At 45.6% G+C, this 12,353-nt stretch overlaps 8 non-coding genes across 8 annotated transcripts; all 8 read left to right on the forward strand.

The window, feature by feature from the left end:
• The first annotated feature begins 274 nt into the window (after positions 1 to 274).
• On the forward strand, positions 275 to 346 carry trnae-cuc (transfer RNA glutamic acid (anticodon CUC)). The gene has a single exon. It is a non-coding gene; the product is annotated as a tRNA-Glu (tRNA).
• A 668-nt stretch (positions 347 to 1,014) lies between these two features.
• On the forward strand, positions 1,015 to 1,086 carry trnae-uuc (transfer RNA glutamic acid (anticodon UUC)). The gene has a single exon. It is a non-coding gene; the product is annotated as a tRNA-Glu (tRNA).
• A 2,400-nt stretch (positions 1,087 to 3,486) lies between these two features.
• Positions 3,487 to 3,558, forward strand: trnae-cuc (transfer RNA glutamic acid (anticodon CUC)). Its single transcript has one exon. It is a non-coding gene; the product is annotated as a tRNA-Glu (tRNA).
• Positions 3,559 to 4,226: 668 nt separating this feature from the next.
• On the forward strand, positions 4,227 to 4,298 carry trnae-uuc (transfer RNA glutamic acid (anticodon UUC)). The gene has a single exon. It is a non-coding gene; the product is annotated as a tRNA-Glu (tRNA).
• A 2,404-nt stretch (positions 4,299 to 6,702) lies between these two features.
• Positions 6,703 to 6,774, forward strand: trnae-cuc (transfer RNA glutamic acid (anticodon CUC)). The gene has a single exon. It is a non-coding gene; the product is annotated as a tRNA-Glu (tRNA).
• Positions 6,775 to 7,442: 668 nt separating this feature from the next.
• On the forward strand, positions 7,443 to 7,514 carry trnae-uuc (transfer RNA glutamic acid (anticodon UUC)). Its single transcript has one exon. It is a non-coding gene; the product is annotated as a tRNA-Glu (tRNA).
• A 2,396-nt stretch (positions 7,515 to 9,910) lies between these two features.
• On the forward strand, positions 9,911 to 9,982 carry trnae-cuc (transfer RNA glutamic acid (anticodon CUC)). Its single transcript has one exon. It is a non-coding gene; the product is annotated as a tRNA-Glu (tRNA).
• A 668-nt stretch (positions 9,983 to 10,650) lies between these two features.
• On the forward strand, positions 10,651 to 10,722 carry trnae-uuc (transfer RNA glutamic acid (anticodon UUC)). The gene has a single exon. It is a non-coding gene; the product is annotated as a tRNA-Glu (tRNA).
• Positions 10,723 to 12,353: the final 1,631 nt, after the last annotated feature.

Here is a 12,353-nt window from a genome sequence, read left to right on the forward strand (position 1 = left end):
GAACTCTCCGACTAGTTTCGGGGGCGGGGGGTTCCTGTTCCTCCCCTGCACTTTCTATTGGTCCGCGGCTGGTGTCAATCAGCCGGGTGGGCGGTGTAAGTTGAGCATGCGCGGCCGGCAGGGGCTGAGGCAGAGAGCGCGGTGACAGCAGCTGGGTTAATAAAACCAAGATGTATTTTGGAAGGAAGATTGAGGAAAGGCAAAATGATCTTCTGTGGTATCTGAGTGCTTTACAGGTATATGTAGACAAATGTTTAAATATACTGTCGACTCTTCCCTGGTGGTCTAGTGGTTAGGATTTGGCGCTCTCACCGCCGCGGCCCGGGTTCGATTCCCGGTCAGGGAAGTGTGTTTTATGCAATTGGGCAATGGAACTGAGTGCATTGCTCTTCAGTGATAAAGCTGTCCAAAAAGCCTACACAATCCTTGTCTTTTTCAATCGAAGCAGAGGGTACAAAGGCAATGAGGTTATATGAGCCTCTGTGAATCACTAGTTAGATCTGGATTTTGCTGAAGAGAGATCCTGTTTGACAAATCTTGTAGAATTTTTTTGAGTATGTAACCAGTAGGGTAGATAAAGTGGAATCAGTAGATGTTGTATACCTGGATTTTCAAAAGGCACTCGATAAGGCACCACATAAAAGATTAATAGGCAAGAGCTAAGGACTCATGGTGTTGGGTTAATATATTAGCGTGGATAGAGGATTGGCTAACAGACAAAAAGCAAAGAGTGTGAGCATAAATGGCAGGCAGTGAATTGTGCAATGAATTTGGCCTAGCCATCAGCCTCAAGAAAACGAACATCATGGGACAGGACGTCAGAAATGCTCCATCCATCAATATCGGCGGCCTCGTTCTGGAAGTGGTTCAAGAGTTCACCTACCTAGGCTCAACTATCACCAGTAACCTGTCTCTCGATGCAGAAATCAACAAGCACATGGGAAAGGCATCTGCTGCTATGTCCAGACTGGCCAAGAAAGTGTGGGACAAATCTTTAAGCAAGCTCTCACCTCTTCCCTGGTGGCCTAGTGGTTAGGATTCGGCGCTTTCACCGCCGCGGCCCGGGTTCGATTCCCGGTCAGGGAAGTGTGTCTTATGCATTGGGGCAATGGAACTGAGTGCATTGCTCTTAAGTGAAAAAGTAGTCTGAAAAACTGACACAATCCTTGTCTTTATAAATCGAAGCAGAGTGCACAAAGGCAATGAGGTTCGATGAATCACTAGTTAGATCTGGATTTTGCTGAAGAGAGATCCTATTTGACAAATCTTGTAGAATTTTTTTGAGTATGTAACCAGTAGGGTAGATAAAGTGGAATCAGTAGATGATGTATACCTGGATTTTCAAAAGGCATTCGATAAGGTGCCACATAAAAGATTAATAGGCAAGAGATAAGGACTCACGGTGTTGGGTTAATATATTAGCGTGGATAGAGGATTGGCTAACAGACAAAAAGCAAAGAGTGTGAGCATAAATGGCAGGCAGTGAATTGTGCAATGAATTTGGCCTAACCATCAGTCTCAAGAAAACGAACATCATGGGACAGGACGTCAGAAATGCTCCATCCATCAATATCGGCGGCCGCGCTCTGGAAGTGGTTCAAGAGTTCGCCTACCTAGGCTTAACTATCACCAGTAACCTGTCTCTCGATGCAGAAATCAACAAGCGCATGGGAAAGGCATCTGCTGCTATGTCCAGACTGGCCAAGAAAGTGTGGGAAAATGGCGCACTGACACGGAACACAAAAGTCCGAGTGTATCAAGACTGTGTCCTCAGTACCTTGCTCTACGGAGGCAGACAGGCCTCGGTTCAACATCTGATCTGAAAGCCAGCACTCCCTCAGCACTGCACTGCAGTGTCGGCCTTGATTTTTGTGCTCAAGCCTGGAGTGAGACTTGAGCCCAAAAACATATGACTTAAAGACAAGGGTGCTATCAACTAAGCCACAGTGATGCAATCTGAGTCACATTTATAAATACTCACAGACTTGGTAAGTGATCTGATCTCACTAAACTATGACACAAGCTGTGTCTATTTGAGTTACATTTGTACAAACGCACTCACTTGGAAACTGATCAGATCTTACTAAACTATGACACAAGAATATTCCATTGTCACTCCTGCTCAGACTGTACCTTCTATCTACACCAGCCTCTCTGCACAAGATCAACAGAAAAGACTGATGGCGTTATTGTCCACAGCAAAAGCACACAGTGGCACAAGCATCTGGTAATTCCTATTAAAATGCAAAGCAGAGCAGAACAACAGTGTCTTGGTCTGTTACAGACTTATTGATTGAGATTGATTTTCAACAACTCCATTATCACAATGTGTGGAAGGTAGGAAATGGAACTTCATCTTTATTATATTACAACTCATATGGTAGCAGAATCTCATCTTCACTTCCCCAGATTCAATAAAGATTCACTGAGACTTTATGTCGAATGGCTGCCGGATTACCCACAACCCCATGTGCTTCAGAAACTGCTCTATATGCGCAGGTGGCAGGAAGGTTGAGAGAACGGCAAATAAAGCATACAGTATCCTTGACTTTATTAGCAGGGGAACAGAGTACAAGAGCAAGGATGTTATGTTGAACTTGAACAAGACACGAGTTCGGCCTCAGCTGGAGTATTGCTTCCAGTTCTGGGCGCCGCATTTAAAGAACGTTGTGAAAGCATTGGAGAGATTGCAGAAAACAATGGTTCCAGGATGAGGAACTTCAATTATGGTGATAGATTGGGGCTATTTTCCTTGAAGAAGACAAGGCTGAGAGGTAATTTGACAAAAGTATTCAATATCATGTGGGCTCGGGACAATGTTTGTGGAGAGAAACTGTTCCCACTCCCTTAAAGAATCGAGAGGGGGCAGATTTAAAGCAAAAAAAAAAGCAATGGCAACATGAGGAAAACCTTTTTCACGCAGTGAGTGGTTCAGGTCTGGAATGCACTGCCTGAGAGTGAGGTGGAGGCAAGTTCAATTGGAGCATTCAAAAGGGAAACATTCAGGCTTGGGGCCGCGCTCTGTATTTATAAACCCCGCCCCCTGGGGGGGGGGGGGGGGTGGTGGGGGCGTCAGTCACCCGCTCCCACCTTTCACCTGTCAGCTCACAATGCCCGGGGAATTGACGGGGCTCCGGACCAATAGAAAGAGGGGGCGAAGCTGGAGGACGAATGAGGGACCCTCTTGGTCAATGCGGTAAGTCACGCCACTCGAACTCTCCGACTGGTTTCGGGGGCGGGGGGTTCCTGTCCCGCCCCTGCACTTTCTATTGGTCCGCGGCTGGTGTCAATCAGCCGGGTGGGCGGTGTAAGTTGAGCATGCGCGGCCGGCAGGGGCTGAGGCAGAGAGCGCGGTGACAGCAGCTGGGTTAATAAAACCAAGATGTATTTTGGAAGGAAGATTGAGGAAAGGCAAAATGATCTTCTGTGGTATCTGAGTGCTTTACAGGTATATGTAGACAAATCTTTAAATATACTGTCGACTCTTCCCTGGTGGTCTAGTGGTTAGGATTTGGCGCTCTCACCGCCGCGGCCCGGGTTCGATTCCCGGTCAGGGAAGTGTGTTTTATGCAATTGGGCAATGGAACTGAGTGCATTGCTCTTCAGTGATAAAGCTGTCCAAAAAGCCTACACAATCCTTGTCTTTTTCAATCGAAGCAGAGGGTACAAAGGCAATGAGGTTATATGAGCCTCTGTGAATCACTAGTTAGATCTGGATTTTGCTGAAGAGAGATCCTGTTTGACAAATCTTGTAGAATTTTTTTGAGTATGTAACCAGTAGGGTAGATAAAGTGGAATCAGTAGATGTTGTATACCTGGATTTTCAAAAGGCACTCGATAAGGCACCACATAAAAGATTAATAGGCAAGAGCTAAGGACTCATGGTGTTGGGTTAATATATTAGCGTGGATAGAGGATTGGCTAACAGACAAAAAGCAAAGAGTGTGAGCATAAATGGCAGGCAGTGAATTGTGCAATGAATTTGGCCTAGCCATCAGCCTCAAGAAAACGAACATCATGGGACAGGACGTCAGAAATGCTCCATCCATCAATATCGGCGGCCTCGTTCTGGAAGTGGTTCAAGAGTTCACCTACCTAGGCTCAACTATCACCAGTAACCTGTCTCTCGATGCAGAAATCAACAAGCACATGGGAAAGGCATCTGCTGCTATGTCCAGACTGGCCAAGAAAGTGTGGGACAAATCTTTGAGCAAACTGTCACCTCTTCCCTGGTGGTCTAGTGGTTAGGATTCGGCGCTTTCACCGCTGCGGCCCGGGTTCGATTCCCGGTCAGGGAAGTGTGTCTTATGCATTGGGGCAATGGAACTGAGTGCATTGCTCTTAAGTGAAAAAGTCGTCTGAAAAACTGACACAATCCTTGTCTTTATAAATCGAAGCAGAGTGCACAAAGGCAATGAGGTTCGATGAATCACTAGTTAGATCTGGATTTTGCTGAAGAGAGATCCTATTTGACAAATCTTGTAGAATTTTTTTGAGTATGTAACCAGTAGGGTAGATAAAGTGGAATCAGTAGATGATGTATACCTGGATTTTCAAAAGGCATTCGATAAGGTGCCACATAAAAGATTAATAGGCAAGAGATAAGGACTCACGGTGTTGGGTTAATATATTAGCGTGGATAGAGGATTGGCTAACAGACAAAAAGCAAAGAGTGTGAGCATAAATGGCAGGCAGTGAATTGTGCAATGAATTTGGCCTAACCATCAGTCTCAAGAAAACGAACATCATGGGACAGGACGTCAGAAATGCTCCATCCATCAATATCGGCGGCCGCGCTCTGGAAGTGGTTCAAGAGTTCGCCTACCTAGGCTTAACTATCACCAGTAACCTGTCTCTCGATGCAGAAATCAACAAGCGCATGGGAAAGGCATCTGCTGCTATGTCCAGACTGGCCAAGAAAGTGTGGGAAAATGGCGCACTGACACGGAACACAAAAGTCCGAGTGTATCAAGACTGTGTCCTCAGTACCTTGCTCTACGGAGGCAGACAGGCCTCGGTTCAACATCTGATCTGAAAGCCAGCACTCCCTCAGCACTGCACTGCAGTGTCGGCCTTGATTTTTGTGCTCAAGCCTGGAGTGAGACTTGAGCCCAAAAACATATGACTTAAAGACAAGGGTGCTATCAACTAAGCCACAGTGATGCAATCTGAGTCACATTTATAAATACTCACAGACTTGGTAAGTGATCTGATCTCACTAAACTATGACACAAGCTGTGTCTATTTGAGTTACATTTGTACAAACGCACTCACTTGGAAACTGATCAGATCTTACTAAACTATGACACAAGAATATTCCATTGTCACTCCTGCTCAGACTGTACCTTCTATCTACACCAGCCTCTCTGCACAAGATCAACAGAAAAGACTGATGGCGTTATTGTCCACAGCAAAAGCACACAGTGGCACAAGCATCTGGTAATTCCTATTAAAATGCAAAGCAGAGCAGAACAACAGTGTCTTGGTCTGTTACAGACTTATTGATTGAGATTGATTTTCAACAACTCCATTATCACAATGTGTGGAAGGTAGGAAATGGAACTTCATCTTTATTATATTACAACTCATATGGTAGCAGAATCTCATCTTCACTTCCCCAGATTCAATAAAGATTCACTGAGACTTTATGTCGAATGGCTGCCGGATTACCCACAACCCCATGTGCTTCAGAAACTGCTCTATATGCGCAGGTGGCAGGAAGGTTGAGAGAACGGCAAATAAAGCATACAGTATCCTTGACTTTATTAGCAGGGGAACAGAGTACAAGAGCAAGGATGTTATGTTGAACTTGAACAAGACACGAGTTCGGCCTCAGCTGGAGTATTGCTTCCAGTTCTGGGCGCCGCATTTAAAGAACGTTGTGAAAGCATTGGAGAGATTGCAGAAAACAATGGTTCCAGGATGAGGAACTTCAATTATGGTGATAGATTGGGGCTATTTTCCTTGAAGAAGACAAGGCTGAGAGGTAATTTGACAAAAGTATTCAATATCATGTGGGCTCGGGACAATGTTTGTGGAGAGAAACTGTTCCCACTCCCTTAAAGAATCGAGAGGGGGCAGATTTAAAGCAAAAAAAAAAGCAATGGCAACATGAGGAAAACCTTTTTCACGCAGTGAGTGGTTCAGGTCTGGAATGCACTGCCTGAGAGTGAGGTGGAGGCAAGTTCAATTGGAGCATTCAAAAGGGAAACATTCAGGCTTGGGGCCGCGCTCTGTATTTATAAACCCCGCCCCCTGGGGGGGGCGGGGGGGGGGGGGGTGGGGGCGTCAGTCACCCGCTCCCACCTTTCACCTGTCAGCTCACAATGCCCGGGGAATTGACGGGGCTCCGGACCAATAGAAAGAGGGGGCGAAGCTGGAGGACGAATGAGGGACCCTCTTGGTCAATGCGGTAAGTCACGCCACTCGAACTCTCCGACTAGTTTCGGGGGCGGGGGGTTCCTGTTCCTCCCCTGCACTTTCTATTGGTCCGCGGCTGGTGTCAATCAGCCGGGTGGGCGGTGTAAGTTGAGCATGCGCGGCCGGCAGGGGCTGAGGCAGAGAGCGCGGTGACAGCAGCTGGGTTAATAAAACCAAGATGTATTTTGGAAGGAAGATTGAGGAAAGGCAAAATGATCTTCTGTGGTATCTGAGTGCTTTACAGGTATATGTAGACAAATCTTTAAATATGCTGTCGACTCTTCCCTGGTGGTCTAGTGGTTAGGATTTGGCGCTCTCACCGCCGCGGCCCGGGTTCGATTCCCGGTCAGGGAAGTGTGTTTTATGCAATTGGGCAATGGAACTGAGTGCATTGCTCTTCAGTGATAAAGCTGTCCAAAAAGCCTACACAATCCTTGTCTTTTTCAATCGAAGCAGAGGGTACAAAGGCAATGAGGTTATATGAGCCTCTGTGAATCACTAGTTAGATCTGGATTTTGCTGAAGAGAGATCCTGTTTGACAAATCTTGTAGAATTTTTTTGAGTATGTAACCAGTAGGGTAGATAAAGTGGAATCAGTAGATGTTGTATACCTGGATTTTCAAAAGGCACTCGATAAGGCACCACATAAAAGATTAATAGGCAAGAGCTAAGGACTCATGGTGTTGGGTTAATATATTAGCGTGGATAGAGGATTGGCTAACAGACAAAAAGCAAAGAGTGTGAGCATAAATGGCAGGCAGTGAATTGTGCAATGAATTTGGCCTAGCCATCAGCCTCAAGAAAACGAACATCATGGGACAGGACGTCAGAAATGCTCCATCCATCAATATCGGCGGCCTCGTTCTGGAAGTGGTTCAAGAGTTCACCTACCTAGGCTCAACTATCACCAGTAACCTGTCTCTCGATGCAGAAATCAACAAGCACATGGGAAAGGCATCTGCTGCTATGTCCAGACTGGCCAAGAAAGTGTGGGACAAATCTTTAAGCAAACTGTCATCTCTTCCCTGGTGGTCTAGTGTTTAGGATTCGGCGCTTTCACCGCCGCGGCCCGGGTTCGATTCCCGGTCAGGGAAGTGTGTCTTATGCATTGGGGCAATGGAACTGAGTGCATTGCTCTTAAGTGAAAAAGTAGTCTGAAAAACTGACACAATCCTTGTCTTTATAAATCGAAGCAGAGTGCACAAAGGCAATGAGGTTCGATGAATCACTAGTTAGATCTGGATTTTGCTGAAGAGAGATCCTATTTGACAAATCTTGTAAAATTTTTTTGAGTATGTAACCAGTAGGGTAGATAAAGTGGAATCAGTAGATGATGTATACCTGGATTTTCAAAAGGCATTCGATAAGGTGCCACATAAAAGATTAATAGGCAAGAGATAAGGACTCACGGTGTTGGGTTAATATATTAGCGTGGATAGAGGATTGGCTAACAGACAAAAAGCAAAGAGTGTGAGCATAAATGGCAGGCAGTGAATTGTGCAATGAATTTGGCCTAACCATCAGTCTCAAGAAAACGAACATCATGGGACAGGACGTCAGAAATGCTCCATCCATCAATATCGGCGGCCGCGCTCTGGAAGTGGTTCAAGAGTTCGCCTACCTAGGCTTAACTATCACCAGTAACCTGTCTCTCGATGCAGAAATCAACAAGCGCATGGGAAAGGCATCTGCTGCTATGTCCAGACTGGCCAAGAAAGTGTGGGAAAATGGCGCACTGACACGGAACACAAAAGTCCGAGTGTATCAAGACTGTGTCCTCAGTACCTTGCTCTACGGAGGCAGACAGGCCTCGGTTCAACATCTGATCTGAAAGCCAGCACTCCCTCAGCACTGCACTGCAGTGTCGGCCTTGATTTTTGTGCTCAAGCCTGGAGTGAGACTTGAGCCCAAAAACATATGACTTAAAGACAAGGGTGCTATCAACTAAGCCACAGTGATGCAATCTGAGTCACATTTATAAATACTCACAGACTTGGTAAGTGATCTGATCTCACTAAACTATGGCACAAGCTGTGTCTATTTGAGTTACATTTGTACAAACGCACTCACTTGGAAACTGATCAGATCTTACTAAACTATGACACAAGAATATTCCATTGTCACTCCTGCTCAGACTGTACCTTCTATCTACACCAGCCTCTCTGCACAAGATCAACAGAAAAGACTGATGGCGTTATTGTCCACAGCAAAAGCACACAGTGGCACAAGCATCTGGTAATTCCTATTAAAATGCAAAGCAGAGCAGAACAACAGTGTCTTGGTCTGTTACAGACTTATTGATTGAGATTGATTTTCAACAACTCCATTATCACAATGTGTGGAAGGTAGGAAATGGAACTTCATCTTTATTATATTACAACTCATATGGTAGCAGAATCTCATCTTCACTTCCCCAGATTCAATAAAGATTCACTGAGACTTTATGTCGAATGGCTGCCGGATTACCCACAACCCCATGTGCTTCAGAAACTGCTCTATATGCGCAGGTGGCAGGAAGGTTGAGAGAACGGCAAATAAAGCATACAGTATCCTTGACTTTATTAGCAGGGGAACAGAGTACAAGAGCAAGGATGTTATGTTGAACTTGAACAAGACACGAGTTCGGCCTCAGCTGGAGTATTGCTTCCAGTTCTGGGCGCCGCATTTAAAGAACGTTGTGAAAGCATTGGAGAGATTGCAGAAAACAATGGTTCCAGGATGAGGAACTTCAATTATGGTGATAGATTGGGGCTATTTTCCTTGAAGAAGACAAGGCTGAGAGGTAATTTGACAAAAGTATTCAATATCATGTGGGCTCGGGACAATGTTTGTGGAGAGAAACTGTTCCCACTCCCTTAAAGAATCGAGAGGGGGCAGATTTAAAGCAAAAAAAAAAGCAATGGCAACATGAGGAAAACCTTTTTCACGCAGTGAGTGGTTCAGGTCTGGAATGCACTGCCTGAGAGTGAGGTGGAGGCAAGTTCAATTGGAGCATTCAAAAGGGAAACATTCAGGCTTGGGGCCGCGCTCTGTATTTATAAACCCCGCCCCCTGGGGGGGGGGGGGGGTGGGGGCGTCAGTCACCCGCTCCCACCTTTCACCTGTCAGCTCACAATGCCCGGGGAATTGACGGGGCTCCGGACCAATAGAAAGAGGGGGCGAAGCTGGAGGACGAATGAGGGACCCTCTTGGTCAATGCGGTAAGTCACGCCACTCGAACTCTCCGACTGGTTTCGGGGGCGGGGGGTTCCTGTCCCGCCCCTGCACTTTCTATTGGTCCGCGGCTGGTGTCAATCAGCCGGGTGGGCGGTGTAAGTTGAGCATGCGCGGCCGGCAGGGGCTGAGGCAGAGAGCGCGGTGACAGCAGCTGGGTTAATAAAACCAAGATGTATTTTGGAAGGAAGATTGAGGAAAGGCAAAATGATCTTCTGTGGTATCTGAGTGCTTTACAGGTATATGTAGACAAATGTTTAAATATACTGTCGACTCTTCCCTGGTGGTCTAGTGGTTAGGATTTGGCGCTCTCACCGCCGCGGCCCGGGTTCGATTCCCGGTCAGGGAAGTGTGTTTTATGCAATTGGGCAATGGAACTGAGTGCATTGCTCTTCAGTGATAAAGCTGTCCAAAAAGCCTACACAATCCTTGTCTTTTTCAATCGAAGCAGAGGGTACAAAGGCAATGAGGTTATATGAGCCTCTGTGAATCACTAGTTAGATCTGGATTTTGCTGAAGAGAGATCCTGTTTGACAAATCTTGTAGAATTTTTTTGAGTATGTAACCAGTAGGGTAGATAAAGTGGAATCAGTAGATGTTGTATACCTGGATTTTCAAAAGGCACTCGATAAGGCACCACATAAAAGATTAATAGGCAAGAGCTAAGGACTCATGGTGTTGGGTTAATATATTAGCGTGGATAGAGGATTGGCTAACAGACAAAAAGCAAAGAGTGTGAGCATAAATGGCAGGCAGTGAATTGTGCAATGAATTTGGCCTAGCCATCAGCCTCAAGAAAACGAACATCATGGGACAGGACGTCAGAAATGCTCCATCCATCAATATCGGCGGCCTCGTTCTGGAAGTGGTTCAAGAGTTCACCTACCTAGGCTCAACTATCACCAGTAACCTGTCTCTCGATGCAGAAATCAACAAGCACATGGGAAAGGCATCTGCTGCTATGTCCAGACTGGCCAAGAAAGTGTGGGACAAATCTTTAAGCAAACTGTCACCTCTTCCCTGGTGGTCTAGTGGTTAGGATTCGGCGCTTTCACCGCCGCGGCCCGGGTTCGATTCCCGGTCAGGGAAGTGTGTCTTATGCATTGGGGCAATGGAACTGAGTGCATTGCTCTTAAGTGAAAAAGTAGTCTGAAAAACTGACACAATCCTTGTCTTTATAAATCGAAGCAGAGTGCACAAAGGCAATGAGGTTCGATGAATCACTAGTTAGATCTGGATTTTGCTGAAGAGAGATCCTATTTGACAAATCTTGTAGAATTTTTTTGAGTATGTAACCAGTAGGGTAGATAAAGTGGAATCAGTAGATGATGTATACCTGGATTTTCAAAAGGCATTCGATAAGGTGCCACATAAAAGATTAATAGGCAAGAGATAAGGACTCACGGTGTTGGGTTAATATATTAGCGTGGATAGAGGATTGGCTAACAGACAAAAAGCAAAGAGTGTGAGCATAAATGGCAGGCAGTGAATTGTGCAATGAATTTGGCCTAACCATCAGTCTCAAGAAAACGAACATCATGGGACAGGACGTCAGAAATGCTCCATCCATCAATATCGGCGGCCGCGCTCTGGAAGTGGTTCAAGAGTTCGCCTACCTAGGCTTAACTATCACCAGTAACCTGTCTCTCGATGCAGAAATCAACAAGCGCATGGGAAAGGCATCTGCTGCTATGTCCAGACTGGCCAAGAAAGTGTGGGAAAATGGCGCACTGACACGGAACACAAAAGTCCGAGTGTATCAAGACTGTGTCCTCAGTACCTTGCTCTACGGAGGCAGACAGGCCTCGGTTCAACATCTGATCTGAAAGCCAGCACTCCCTCAGCACTGCACTGCAGTGTCGGCCTTGATTTTTGTGCTCAAGCCTGGAGTGAGACTTGAGCCCAAAAACATATGACTTAAAGACAAGGGTGCTATCAACTAAGCCACAGTGATGCAATCTGAGTCACATTTATAAATACTCACAGACTTGGTAAGTGATCTGATCTCACTAAACTATGACACAAGCTGTGTCTATTTGAGTTACATTTGTACAAACGCACTCACTTGGAAACTGATCAGATCTTACTAAACTATGACACAAGAATATTCCATTGTCACTCCTGCTCAGACTGTACCTTCTATCTACACCAGCCTCTCTGCACAAGATCAACAGAAAAGACTGATGGTGTTATTGTCCACAGCAAAAGCACACAGTGGCACAAGCATCTGGTAATTCCTATTAAAATGCAAAGCAGAGCAGAACAACAGTGTCTTGGTCTGTTACAGACTTATTGATTGAGATTGATTTTCAACAACTCCATTATCACAATGTGTGGAAGGTAGGAAATGGAACTTCATCTTTATTATATTACAACTCATATGGTAGCAGAATCTCATCTTCACTTCCCCAGATTCAATAAAGATTCACTGAGACTTTATGTCGAATGGCTGCCGGATTACCCACAACCCCATGTGCTTCAGAAACTGCTCTATATGCGCAGGTGGCAGGAAGGTTGAGAGAACGGCAAATAAAGCATACAGTATCCTTGACTTTATTAGCAGGGGAACAGAGTACAAGAGCAAGGATGTTATGTTGAACTTGAACAAGACACGAGTTCGGCCTCAGCTGGAGTATTGCTTCCAGTTCTGGGCGCCGCATTTAAAGAACGTTGTGAAAGCATTGGAGAGATTGCAGAAAACAATGGTTCCAGGATGAGGA

This window comes from Heterodontus francisci, chromosome 34 (genome assembly GCF_036365525.1).
Source record: "Heterodontus francisci isolate sHetFra1 chromosome 34, sHetFra1.hap1, whole genome shotgun sequence".
NCBI lineage: Eukaryota > Metazoa > Chordata > Chondrichthyes > Heterodontiformes > Heterodontidae > Heterodontus > Heterodontus francisci.